Below are 14,619 nucleotides of genomic sequence, written 5' to 3' on the forward strand. Positions count from 1 at the left end.
TCTCAACAGCATTTTTTGTTTTGCATATCCCTGGCACAATGCTTGCAGAAATGCCAAATCAGTATCACTAAGTCTGATCAAATAAAATGGCAACCCCTATAAAATGAAAGACAATATTAGTATCTTTCAAGAATATAAGCAATAGCTCTTTACAAACCAGCTGACAAAGGCAGTTTCATTTTTTAAATGACTCTGCAAGTCCTGTAGCAGACAATGAATTATAATGCAGATATTCTCTATTTCTTTCCAAGAAACTGTAGTTTCTGTAAAGGCCAAACTGCCAGAGAACTATACTTCCCAGCTCTTCCATACATACGTCCATTCATAAATACACACACACACCACTATCAAACACTGGTGTAAAGCTTATCTTTCCCTTTACAACCACTCCCTACCCTCTCTTCTTTACCTGGTCAAACTGGAAATGAATTAAGCTTAATAAATTATTTAGGTAAAGCGATTATGAGCAACACAAGTATTAAGAAACTTAAATTACTACTCTTAAGCAGAGGCATTAGGACACATTAACAATCTCTGTATTTTATTAATGGAAATCATTAATAAATAAACAGTCTCATCCTACATTGGTTTAGCTTTTTTAATACACTTAGTATTTCAGTTTGCAGAATGCTCGTCATTTGGTATTCCCCGCATGCAGGAGAACACCCTACCGTCCCGGGAGGGGATAGCTGTAATGAGTGAAAGAACATGGACAGGACTGCGGGGTCCACCAAATGGACCTCAAAGCTAATTCCTGTGCCTTTGTTTCTTCACGCATAAAACTGAGAAATGACAATCATCTCTATCTGATAAGATTATTGAGAGGATAAAATGAGGTAAGACTTGTAAACTGCCTAGTAAATTGCATGTAAAATAGATCCTCAATAAGTGTCAGTTCTCTTGCTCTTTTCTTATAGGTAAGGAAACAGAAGGAGCTTAGCAGGTGACTGGTCCAAGGTCAATGCCTAGTCAGTGTAATACTTATGCTAAAACTGTAACTTAAGGACTCTTGCCACTACATCACACAGCCTTAAAATAACAGAACCCAATACCTCATGTTCATCACTGTTGGGCACTCATTACATGAAAAGAAAAAAAAACCTAACAATTTGTACACCTATTAGATGCCAAGCACTATATTAACCTCTTTCCTCATGACTACCTACAAAGTAGGTGTATTTATCCCATTTTACTGAGAGAAATTAATTTATCCAAAGTCACAAGGCTAATAAGTGATAATGCAAAATTAATCCAGGTCTGTTTACTACTTTCCCCTACTATCCTGCCTCAAAAGCATACAAGTATTTAAAACTAACTGTCTACCAAAATTAAATTCTAAATGGTCTGGAAATTTTTATAGATCCTTCCAATTTATTAGTGGAAAGTGTCCCTGGCATCACCATCCTTTCTCCTTAAATTTGTTCTTGTTAGGCTAAAACAATTTACAGTAAGCTCAGTGACAAATTTACATTTGTATAGCATATTACAGATTAGTGTTATAAATTTTTTCATTCTTATTAGATGCAACAAGAGGTTTTTCATATATTAGCTCACATCTCCTTTAATACTTTCAAGTTTTCTGTGATGTAGAGATTATTACCATTTTACAGATAAGGAAACAGAAGTTTGAAAAAGGTAAGTAACTTGCTTAGGTTATACAATTAGTAAGAGCAGGACTCTACCTCAGATCTCTCTAAGAGAAAAGCGTATATACTCCTGCATCCATCGATTCATTTAATCATTTGCGTTTGTCAATTTACTCATCAGAGCTGGGGGAAGGGAAGTGTGTGGGGGAAGGACTTGTTTACCAAAAATGTAACAGAAAATAAGGGCCAAACCTTGATAAAACAATAAAAACAGGAAAATTCAGAAAGGTTGTCCCAGATCTCTTCCTTCCCTGCAAGGTTGTCAGGTGATTGCCAATAAATGTTTACAGGGCAGTTTCAACTATTCCAGAGCACAGAGGAAAAAAGGAGAGTTTCCCAATTCATTCTTAGAGGCTAGCTTAATCTTGACACCAAACCACTCAAGAATAGTAAACTAAAAGTGAGACATAAATATTATGTTTATCCTTTGTGATTATAGAGGCAAATGTCTTAATTTAAGTGAAAAACAAAGAATTATGTGTAGTATGATCTCTTTTATATAAGAAAAACCACTGAATACACATGTATGTACTAAGTATGGCATACAGGTGTATTCAGTGTGTATTTGTACATATATATACATAAATGCAAAGATACAGGTTTGGAAATATAAACCCCAAACTGTTAACAAGGTTACCTGGGACAGAATTGGTCTTTGGGGTGAAGGAAGGGAAGGGGACAAATAGTGAAGTGAGATTTTTTACTTTTACTCTATATACTCCTGTATTATTTGAATTTTTATGATTAACATATATCATATTTGACAATTAAAATACACAAATGAAAAGTAGGGTCTAATAGCCATTTGATGTATCTCCTCTAGTTGTTAAAGTGAAAACTAATTCTTTTATTCACTCATTGGGCATTCATTTATCTAACAAACACTTAGGGTACAATCCTACATGTGGGCACTGAGCTAAGCAAGCACTTGTGCCAGCCACCAGGTACTTAGAGCCTATTTTTTTAATCCCAGGATGGAACATGTACTTCCTTCCATAAGACAGTGTTGTTTTAAGTCAAGTTCTAATTTTTATCATTTATTATTTTTTAGGTCATATGCCAGGGATAAGAAATATTTTCTTTATCTAGAATTTGTACTGCCTTTATTCTAAGAAAGCGTACCGGATAATATTTATTGAATTTTTTTTTTTTTTGGCTATTAAAAAATGCATTTGTATTCATTCATTCAACAAAGGTTAGAGTACCTCTTATGACATGTCTGAGCACAATGGTAGACAATGGATATGCAAAGATGAATAAATAACATGTGGCCTCTACCTACCCTCTAGGGAACTGAGAATTTCACAAACCTGCTATGTCTGATACAGAGTAAGTAGCACATAAAAACTGAAATATATACCTTAGTAATCCTGCACTTCAAAGTGAATCTGGCAAACTGCCCTGTTCAAAAATAAAAGTTAATTTGCGTAACCCAGAAATATCTTAATGTTTATGAAAACTGTGAAATTATTCAATTACTCTAAGGTTAAAGGGTATAAATTAGTGGGAAAATAGAGAACATGGAAGCTCCAAGGGAATAGACAGTGCGATGACTCAGTGAACAGTGGGTTCTAGAATTAGCTATGCCAGTAAGAAGCTGTTACTAGGTTTGTTTCCCCAAAGAAAATACGGAAATCATATCTACCTTATTAGGACAGGAGAAATCAAAGAATTTATTCAAAAAAGTATAACAAAACCTGGAGAACATGAGGCAGTGTGGCCACAACACCTGCTTTTTGTTGTTGTTTGGTCTCATTTATTTTTCCCCTACTCTGTCAATGATTAGCCAAGCAAATCTGCAAACACAGTTTAACTTCTGTATGCCTCATAAAGTGGCAAGAATGCAGGAAGCAGAGTCAGAAGACCTGAGTTTACATTCAGACCCTGACTCTTATTAACTCCATAAGGTTAAAAAATGAGCAAATTATTTAACCTCTTTGAACCTTAGTTTCCTAGCATTAAAATAGGGATAAACATTTTACAGTGTTATTTCAAAGACTAAATGAGAAAATACGTGTGAAAACATAAACTTACAAACTACGAATTTGGTTCAAGATGGCAGAGTAGAAGGACGTGCTCTCACTCCCTCTTGTGAGAGCACCGGAATCACAACTAACTGCTGAACAATCATCAACAGGAACACACTGGAACTCACCAAAAAAGATACCCCACATCCAAAGACAAAGGAGAAGCCAAATGAGATGGTAGGAGGGGCAAAATCACAAAATCAAATCCCATAACTGCTGGGTGGGTGACTCACAAACTGGAGAACACTTATACCACAGAAGTCCACCCACTGGAGTGGAGGTTCTGAGCCCGTCAGGCTTCCCAACCTGGGGGTCCGGCAACGGGAGGAGGAATTCCTAGAGAATCAGACTTTGAAGGCTAGTGGGATTTGATTGCAGGACTGGGGGAAACAGACTCCACTCTTGGAGGGCACACACAAACTAGTGTGTGCATCGGGAGACAGGGGAAGGAACAATTACCCCACAGGAGACTGAACCACACCTACCTGCTAGTGTTGGAGGGTCTCCTGCAGAGGCGGGGGTGTGGCTCACCGTGAGGACAAGGACACTGGCAGCAGAAGTTCTGGGAAGTACTCCTTGGTGTGAGCCCTCCCAGAGTCCACCATTAGCCCTACCAAAGAGCCCAGGGAGGCTCCAGTGTTGGGTCACCTCAGACCAAACAACCAACTGGAGGGAACCCAACCCCACCTATCATCAGACAAGCGGATTAAAGTTTTACTGAGCTCTGCCCGCCAGAGCAACACCCAGCTCTATAACCACCAGTCCCTCCCATCAGGAAACTTGCACAAGCCTCTTAGATAGCCTCATCCACCAGGAAATTTGCACAAGCCTCTTAGATAGCCTCATCCACCAGAGGGCAGACAGCAGAAGCAAGAACTACAATCCTGCAGCCTAAATCCTGCAGCCTGTGGAACAAAAACCACATTCACAGAAAGATAGACAAGATGAAAAGGCAGAGGGCTATGTACCAGATGAAGGAACAAGATAAAACCCCAGAAAAACAACTAAAGGAAGTGGAGATAGGCAACCTTCCAGAAAAAGAATTCAGAATAATGATAGTGAGATGATCCAGGACCTTGGAAAAAAGAATGGAGGCAAAGATCCAGAAGATGCAAGAAATGTTTAACAAAGACCTAGAAGAACTAAAGAACAAACAGAGATGCACAATACAATAACTGAAATGAAAAATACACTAGAAGGAATCAATAGCAGAATAACTGAGGCAGAAGAATGGATAACTGACCTGGAAGACAGAATGGTGGAATTCACTGCTGTGGAACAGAATAAAGAAAAAAGAATGAAAACAAATGAAGACAGCCTAAGAGACCTCTGGGACACCATTAAATGCAACATTCGCATTATGGGGTGCCAGAAGGAGAAGAGAGAGAGAAAGGACCCAAGAAAATATTTGAAGAGATTATAGTAGAAAAATTCCCTAACATGGGAAAGGAAATAGCCACCCAAGTCCAGGAAGCGCAGAGAGTCCCATATAGGATAAACCCAAGGAGAAACATGCAGAGACACATAGTAATCAAATTGGCAAAAATTAAAGACAAAAAAAAAATTACTGAAAGCAGCAAGGGAAAAACAACAAATAACATAAAAGGGAACTCCCATAAGGTTAACAGCTGATTTCTCAGCACAAACTCTACAAGCCAGAAGGGAGTGGCATGATATACTTAAAGTGATGAAAGGGAAGAACCTACAACCAAGATTACTCTACCTGCCAAGGATCTCATTCAGATTTGATGAAGAAATCAAAAGCTTTACAGACAAGCAAAAGCTAAGAGAATTCAGCACCACCAAAGCAGCTCTACAACAAATGCTAAAGGAACTTCTCTAAGAGGGAAACACAAGAGAAGAAAAGGACCTACAAACACAAACCCAAAACAATTAAGAAAATGGTAATAGGAACATACATATCGATAATTACCTTAAACGTGAATGGATTAAATGCTCCAACCAAAAGACACAGGTTCGCTGAATGGAGACCCATGTAAAAACAATACCCATATATATGCTGTCTACAAGAGACCCACTTCAGACCTAGGGACACATACAAACTGAAAGTGAGGGGATGGAAAAAAGATATTCCATGCAAATGGAAATCAAAAGAAAGCTGGAGTAGCAATACTCATATCAGATAAAATAGACTTTTAAAAAAAGAATGTTACAGGAGACAAGGAAGGACACTACATAATGATCAAGGGAGCAATCCAAGAAGAAGATATAACAATTATAAACATATATGCACCCAACATAGGAGCACCTCAATACATAAGGCAACTGCTAATAGCTAAAAAAGAGGAAATCAACAGTAACACAATAATAGTGGGGGCCTATAACACCTCACTTACACCAATGGACAGATCATCCAAACAGAAACTTAATAAGGAAACACAAGCTTTAAATGACACAATAGACCATATAGATTTAATTGATATTTATAGGACATTCCATCCAGAAACAGCAGGTTACACTTTCTTCTCAAGTGCACATGGAACATTCTCCAGGATAGATCACATCTTGGGTCACAAATCAAGCCTCAGTAAATTTAAGAAAACTGAAATCATATCAAGCATCTTTTGTGACCACAACACTATGAGATTAGAAATCAATTACAGGAAAAAAACCATAAAATACACAAACACATGGAGGCTAAACAATACGTTACTAAATAACCAAGAGATCACTGAAAAAATCAAAGAGGAAAGCAAAAACTACTTAGAAGCAAATGACAATGAAAACACAACGACCCAAAACCTATGGGATTCAGCAAAAGCAGTTCTAAGAGGGAAGTTTACAGCAATACAATCCTACCTTAAGAAACAACAAATATCTCAAATAAACAATCTAACCTTACACCTAAAGGAATTAGAGAAAGAAGAACAAACAAAACCCAAAGTTAGCAGAAGGAAAGAAATCATAAAGATCAGGGCAGAAATAAATGAAATAGAAACAAAGAAAACAATAGCAAAGATCAATAAAACTAAAAGCTGGTTCTTTGAGAAGATAAACAAAATTGATAAACCATCAGCCAGGCTCATCAAGAAAAAGAGGGACTCAAATCAATAAAATTAGAAATGAAAAAGGAGAAGTTACAAGAGACACCGCAGAAATACAAAGCATCCTAAGAGACTACTACTAGCAACTCTATGCCAATAAAATGGACAACCTGGAAGAAATGGACAAATTCTTACAAAGGTATAACCTTCCAAGACAGAACCAGGAAGAAATAAAAAATATGAACAGACCAATCACAAGTAATGAAATTGAAACTGTGATGAAAAATCTTCCAACAAACAAAAGTCCAGGACCAGATGGCTTCACAGGTGAATTCTATCAAACATTTAGAGAAGAGCTAACACCCATCCTTCTCAAACTCTTCCAAAACATTGCAGAGGAAAGAACACTCCCAAACTCATTCTATGAGGCCACCATCACCCTGATACCAAAACCAGACAAAGATACTACAAAAAAAGAAAATTACAGTCCAATATCACTGATGAATACAGATGCAAAAATCCTCAACAAAACACCAGCAAACAGAATCCAGCAACACATTAAAAGGATCATACACCATGATCAAGTGGGATTTATCCCAGGGATGCAAGGATTCTTCAGTATACACAGATCAATCAATGTGATACACCATATTAACAAACTGAAGAATAAAAACCATCTGATCATCTCAATAGATGCAGAAAAAGCTTTTGACGAAATTCAACACCATTTATGATAAAAACTCTCCAGAAAATGGGCAGAGAGGGAACCTACCTCAACATAATAAAGGCCATATATGACAAACCCACAGCAAACATCATTCTCAATGGTGAAAAACTGAAAACATTTCCTCAAAGATCAGGAACAATACAAGGATGTCCACTCTCACCACTAATATTCAACATACTTTTGGAAGTCCTAACCAGGGCAATCAGAGAAGAAAAAGAAATAAAGGAATACAAATTGGAAAAAAAGAAGTAAAACTGTCAGTGTTTGCAGATGATGTGATACTATACACAGAGAATCCTAAGGATGTCACCAGAAAACTTCTAGAGCTAATCAATGAATTTGGTAAAGTTGCAGGATACAAAATTAATGTACAGAAATCTCTTGCATTCCTATACACTAATGATGAAAAATCTGAAAGAGAAATTAAGGAAACACTCCCATTTACCATTGCAACAAAAAGAATAAAATACCTAGGAATAAACCTACCTAGGGAGACAGAAGACCTGTATGCAGAAAACTATAAGACACTGATGAAAGAAATTAAAGATGGTACAAACAGATAGAGAGATATACCATGTTCTTGGATTGGAAGAATCAATATTGTGAAAATGACTCTACTACCCAAAGCAATCTACAGATTCAATGCAATCCCTATCAAATTACCAATGGCATTTTTTACAGAACTAGAATGAAAAATCTTAAAACTTGTATGGAGGCACAAAAGACCCTGAATAGCCAAAGCAGTCTTGAGGGAAAAAAATGGATCTGGAGGAATCAGACTCCCTGACTTCAGATTATACTACAAAGCTACAGTAATCAAGACAATATGGTACTGGCACAAAAACAGAAATATACATCAATGGAACAGGATAGAAAGCCCAGAGATAAACACACGCACCTATGGTCAACTAATCTACGACAAAGGAGGCAAGAATATACAATGGAGAAAAGACAGTCTCTTCAATAAGTGGTGCTGGGAAAACTGGACAGCTACATGTAAAAGAATGAAATTAGAACACTCCCTAACACCATACACAAAAATAAACTCAAAATGGATTAGAGACCTAAATGTAAGACCAGACACTATAAAACTCTTAGAGGAAAACATAGGAAGAACACTCTTTGACATAAATCAAAGCAAGATCTTTTTTGATCCACCTCTTAGAGTAATGGAAATAAAAACAAAAGTAAACAAATGGGACCTAATGAAACTTCAAAGCTTTTGCACAGCAAAGGAAACTACAAACATGATGAAAAGACAACCCTCAGAATGGGAGAAAATATGTGCAAATGAATCAATGGACAAAGGATTAATCTCCAAAATACATAAACAGCTTATGCAGCTCAAAATTAAAAAAACAACCCAATCCAAAAATGGGCAGAAGACCTAAATAGACATTTCTCCAAAGAAGACATACGGATGGCCAAGAGGCACATGAAGAGCTGCTCAACATCACTAATTATTAGAGAAATGCAAATCAAAACCACCATGAGGTATCATCTCACACCAGTTAGAATGGGCATCAGAAAATCTACAAACAACAAATGCTGGAGAGGGTGTGGAGAAAAGGGAACCCTCTTGCACTGTTGGTGGGAATGGAAATTGATACAGCCACTATGGAGAACAGTACGGAGGTTCCTTAAAAAGGTAAAAATAGAATGACCATATGACCCAGCAATCCCACTACTGGGCATATACACAGAGAAAACCATAATTCAGAAAGACACATGCACCCCAATGTTCACTGTAGCACTATTTACAATAGCCAGGTCATTAAAAAAAAAAAAAAAAAAAGAAACTACTATAAATTAAACAGACATTTTTCCAAGTAAGATATATAAATGGCCAATAAGAACATAAAGATGCTCAACATCATTAGCCATTAGGGAAATGCAAATGAAAACCAAAAGATACGACCTCACACCCACTAGAATGGCTATCTTCGAAAAGACAACTTTGACATGTGTTGGAGAAAACGCAACCCTCATACTTTGATGGTGGGAATGTAAAATGATGCAGCAGCTATGGAAAATAGTTTGGCAGTTCCTCAAACAGTTGCAGTTACCTTGTGACCCAGCAATTCCACAGCTAATTATATACCCAAGAAAATCGAAAACACATGTCCACACAAAAACTTGTAAATGAGTGGTCATAGCATTATTACTCATACTAGCCAAAAAAGTGGAAACAACTGAAATGTCCATCAACTGATGAATTGATAAACAAAATATGGCATATCTATACAGTGGAATATTATTCAGCCATAAGAAGGAAGTATCTTGATACATGCATAACATGCATGAAACTTGGAAACATTACGCTCAGTGAAGACACAAAAGGCCACATACTGTGTGATTCCATTTATATGAAATGTCCAGAATAGGCAAATCCGAAGAGACAGAAAGTAGACTGGTGGCTGCCAAGTGCGGATGAAGGGGAACGGGAGTGGCAGCTAATGGGTACGAGGGTTTCCCCTCAGGATGTTCAAAACGTTCCTTGAATTAGTGATGAGGTTTGCACTACCTTGTGAATACACTAAAACTACTAAATTGTACATGTTAAAAAAGTGAATTCTACAGTATATGAGTTACATTTTAATAAAAGAAAACTATTTTAGAAATTTAAGTTTCTGCTACTTTATTTAATTTTGACCATGTTGGGTCTTCGTTGCTGCGCGTGGGCTTTCTCTAGTTGCGGCTAGCGGGGGCCGCTCTTCATTGCGGTGCGCGGGCTTCTCACTGAAGTAGCTTCTCTTGTTGCCGACCATTGGCTCCAGGCGCTTGTGCTCCAGTAGTTGTGGCATGCAAGCTCAGTAGTTGTGGCTTGCAGGCTCTAGAGCGCAGGCTCAGTAGTTTTGGCGCACGGGCTTAGTTGCTCCTCGGCATGTGGGATCTTCCCAGACCAGGGCTCGAACCCGTGTTCCCTGCATTGGCAGGCGGATTCTTATCCACTGCGCCACCAGGGAAGTCCCTCTGCTACTTTTTAATAGCTAATATCCTACTTTTTTCAGTTCCTGCTGCTTGTAACAGCTATGAGAGCTCTTTGAAGTTAGATGTTACACAGATGAATGGTATTTTTAGTAAAGTGAAACTACTAATTATGCCAGAGAAACTTTCTGCAGATCAGATTAATTTGGTATTATTTTATTTCTTCAAAAGAAAAGTCCTTATTAATATCGTTTGTTTTTAGGGAGTAGAGAGAGGTTCAAGGAGTCTTTATACAGTACATTAAAAAAAAAAGGGCAAAATACAGTATTTTGTTTTTAAATTAGTGGACATTTAGTTTTCAGACATGCCTATCAATCAACTAAAACACAAGTAGATGGAACTTTGCAGCCTCTACCTCTTTCCAGGTTCTGCATTCTGCTGTCAGATTCTAGGTCCATCACCAGCTCCTTCCAATTATTATTCACAGGAGTTAAAATGCTTGGTAAACTCTTTTAAGTGCAATCAATTCATTCCCTAATGCTGGGGAATTTACAGAGTAGGCCCAATTTTTAAGGTTAAATTTAGTCTAGATTGTTCGAATAAATATACAACAAAATGATTTCCTCGAATCTGGAATACAAAAACAATCTATAGAGTTGTGTAATGCTTTCTAAGTACTTTGGGAATTTTTTCCTGAATTTGGTCATGGGGTAAAGACAGTCACTAACTTTTGTCCACACAAAGTATTATGTATAAAAGCTTCCTGGTTCTAGAACAAAGAAGTACTTTATTGCTCAAAGCAGAAGGCAGATATTTTCCTTCCATTTAGTATTGTTATACTAAAATAGCATACCAATGAAACCAGCTAGGTAACAGCATGACCCAAGGTATGTAAACAAAGATAAATTGTTCTTTATTTTGTATTCTTCCTTGGGGGGAAGAAAAAGTTTCTCACATCTAAGCAAATAAGGTTCATCAAGCCACAGTAAAAACTACGGGTTACTATTTCCCAATATGGGGGTATTTTGACTGGTGATCTTAATTTGAGGGTCTGCCAACCTATGCTAGCACGCATGGTGCGTATACTTGGCACAGACAAAATGCGAAGAAAGAGGCGACCTGTCAAACAGCTGTATCGAGTTACTCCCTCAACAGCGCTTCCAACTTCTTGGGTGATGTCTGTGTAAGAGAGAAAGATGTCAAAGCACCAAGAAGAGAACCACGGCGGCAGTCGCAGCAGCAGCCAGGTCCAAACGGTGCATCCCAGGGTGAAATGCCACAGGAACCCTCAAGAGCCGGCCAGACTGCGGTTCCTTTCCAATATTAGTCTACCTCACATACAAAAATAAATACACAGCCAGATAACCCTGCCAACTCACTCTCCCTTCCCGTTGAGACTCCTCCAAAGGCTGGAGGGATGTTAACAGCCCGCAGGCCCGGGAGAAGCCAAGCCCCACGCCCCGAGGGAGGCGTCCAGGAGCCTCGGTGCAGCCCGGGGGCCTCGGGCGGGCGTCCCCCACCCGCCGGCCAGGGCTGGTCACCGGCCACACAAAGGAGCGAGCCGCGGGCGCTGGACACGGGGGCTCGCCCGGGAGCCGGGCGCCACATCTGGTCCCCGCACGCCGGGTGGACAAGACCCGCCGGAAAATAAGGATTAACGCCCGTACCTGTTGCACTATTCGGGTCCCTTTCACCCAGAAATGAACAAGGGCGCTCAGGAGGGGAGACGCGCGGGCCGCCCGGGCTTTGCGGGCCGCGACCGCACCCGGCAGGCGGCGCGGAGGCAGGAGCCGCCCGCGGGGCTCCCACCTCTGGCGCTTTGTCTGCGGTGGCGGCGGGGGCTGCGGCGGGGGCTGCGGCGGGGGCTGCGGCGGGGGCTGCGGCGGGGGCTGCGGCGGGGCGGGGGCGCCCCTCCCTCAGACGCGCGGCCCGCGCTGGGGAAGAAAGCCGGGCCCGCCGCCGCCGCCGCCTCCTCCGCCGCCTCCTCCGCCGCCTCCGCCCGCCCGCGCTCCCTGCCTGGGCGCTGGGCCTGCGCGCTCCTCCCGCCCGGGCCGCCCGGGCCGCGCGGCGGCCACACTCACCTGGCTGGCGCTGGCGCTGGCGGCCCGCCGTTCCGGGGCGGTGGGGAGGACGCGGGGACGCGAGCAAGGCGCGAGCGGAGGCGGAGGGCGAGGCGGGAGGAAGGCGGACTGAGGGCGGAGCGGGCCCGGGCGGCGGTGGCGGCGGCAGCGGCTCCAGTCACTCGCGGCAAATCGCGTCCCGGCCCCTCTGTGCGTCAGGCAAGGGGCGGCGGCGCGGGAGGCCCGGCGACCTCCCGTCACCCTCGGCCCGACTCGCGTCCGCGCTGCTCCGCGCGCGCCCGGGTAGCGGCGGCGCAGCGACACCGCCCGCACTGGAGGGGGCGGGGCTGGGAGTCCCACGGAGGCTGGGGATTGGGGGCTGGGCGAGGAGGGGGCTTCCGACGCCACCAGGCGGACCCCGATCTCCTCGCCACCCGCCGAGCTTCCAGCTCCCAAGCCCACAGGCAGCGTTGGGTTATGGAAGGAGAACTGGGCCTAGAGTCGGGAAGCCTGGACTTAAGGACACCCCCTCCCCTTGACGCCTTGCCTGTCATTTGTTTTCTCTGTCCTCATACTGAAATATGTATGTTCGAGTATATAGTCTCCAAGATTTTCAAAATTCTAACGTTGTCATCCTGGGTTTGTTGGGATTCCTTTACCCCCAAGTACCCACTGCCAGGAGGTGCCAGGAGATGGATCTCCCACACAGAGATGTGTGATGTGTCTGAAGGATAAGGCAACTGCAGGGGAATGGGTTGTAGTGAGGAAGAGCTGGATTCAGGGCATTTGTTTTCCTTTGGGGATCTTTCCATTGGATAGGCCAAAATTTATCCACAAATGGCCCTCTGATAATGGCTACTTCCCCATCTTCACCAACACTAGTTATTTTTCTCCAAATGTAGTGACTTCAGAGTCCTTGTTCTTCCAATTTTCTTGCGCAAATCATTTTTATGTCATTTCCTGAATTCAGTTCAAAAGAGTCATCAGCTAATACACACAGGCTCAGGGCAGCATGTGTTCCCAATCTCAGGCCTTACTTATTACTCACTGTGCCACTCAGTTCAGTATCACCTAATTTCTTTAGGGAAAAAAATTTACCATTCCAACAACTAGGCAACTAAGTTTCTCTCTGCTAAAGTTCTCTGACGAAAATCCCAAGGATTAATATTTCCTCTTATTTCTATGACTGATAATGTCTCCACTACATCAGCCTCTGCCACCATTTAGGTCAAGCCTTGCTAATTTCACTTCTGCTTGTGTTCCAAAGGATTGCTAGGAATGCCCCAAAAACACAGAGCCTCCCTCTTCAAAGGCTTTCCACCTGGATAATCAGTTTCAAGCAATTACCGTGATATCCAAGGACATTTATGATCTGATCCACAGATCTTCACCTCCAGCTTTAATTCCCACCACATCTCACACACAGGCTCTGTCTCTGGGCCTTTGTATATTTTCCTCCATCTGAAATTCATCCCTCATTTAACCGGGTGAACTTCCAGTCTCCTTCAAGATAATAAAGATAATGCATCTTTTCCTCCGTGGAATCTTCCCTGACATCCTGTCCTTTTTCCACCCTCACATCCTCACCCCACACACTTACACTGAATTATTCATTCTTTTCTGCTTTCATGGAAACTTTGATCTATTCTCTATGATAAACCTTAGCACTTTCTTTTTTCCCATTGCTTTGCTTGGTGGTCTTTTCTTACTAGACTGTGAGTTCCTTAAAAGGATGGAGATTTTTGTCTAGTTCATTTCTGGCTCTCAGACATAGCACAGTACTCAGCACTATGAAGGTTTTCTTTAAATATTTGTTCAAGTACTGATGTCACTATTCATTCCAACAAATAGATGTTGAACATCTACTCAACAAGAGGGAAATACAGTGCAATCCACAGTCCCTGCCTTTCTTACTTAACCTTCCACAGTATTGTGTTCTTCCTTCCTTTACCATGTGGCATTCTCTGTTTATCATTTTAAACCCTCTCCTATTACCACTCGCATTCTTGGCTTGTTTTAATAAAGCAAGTTCATGCCAAAGAATCTATTATAGTAATTCACCAAATATCCCTGCCCTTCCTCTTTCCATACCCTCTTGTTCCACAAGAGTGTGGACCCAGTTATTAGATAAGGGGCAACTGTTGCAACAGAAAACACATTAGACTATGAATGCAGAGAACAACGTTTGGGTGCTGTATTTTCCAATAACTACTAAATGAACACAGC

The 14,619-nt window shown here is 41.3% G+C and overlaps 1 protein-coding gene across 5 annotated transcripts in view; it reads right to left on the reverse strand.

Moving 5' to 3' along the window:
- SESTD1 (SEC14 and spectrin domain containing 1) overlaps window positions 1–12,673 on the reverse strand; it is a 146,575-nt gene extending 133,902 nt beyond the window's left edge. For 4 of the 5 annotated variants that reach the window (XR_005020581.1, XR_005020583.1, XR_005020582.1 and 1 more), the window contains exon 1: window positions 12,415–12,673. The gene's annotated coding sequence lies outside the window, so the exon portion shown is untranslated. Of the gene's footprint in view, window positions 1–12,000; window positions 12,134–12,414 lie in introns of those variants that run through there. The other variant, XM_036857732.1, reaches the window with a different exon arrangement.
- Between the last annotated feature and the right edge of the window lie 1,946 nt (window positions 12,674–14,619).

This window comes from Balaenoptera musculus, chromosome 7, assembly GCF_009873245.2.
Source record: "Balaenoptera musculus isolate JJ_BM4_2016_0621 chromosome 7, mBalMus1.pri.v3, whole genome shotgun sequence".
In the NCBI taxonomy this organism is placed as follows: Eukaryota; Metazoa; Chordata; class Mammalia; order Artiodactyla; family Balaenopteridae; genus Balaenoptera; species Balaenoptera musculus.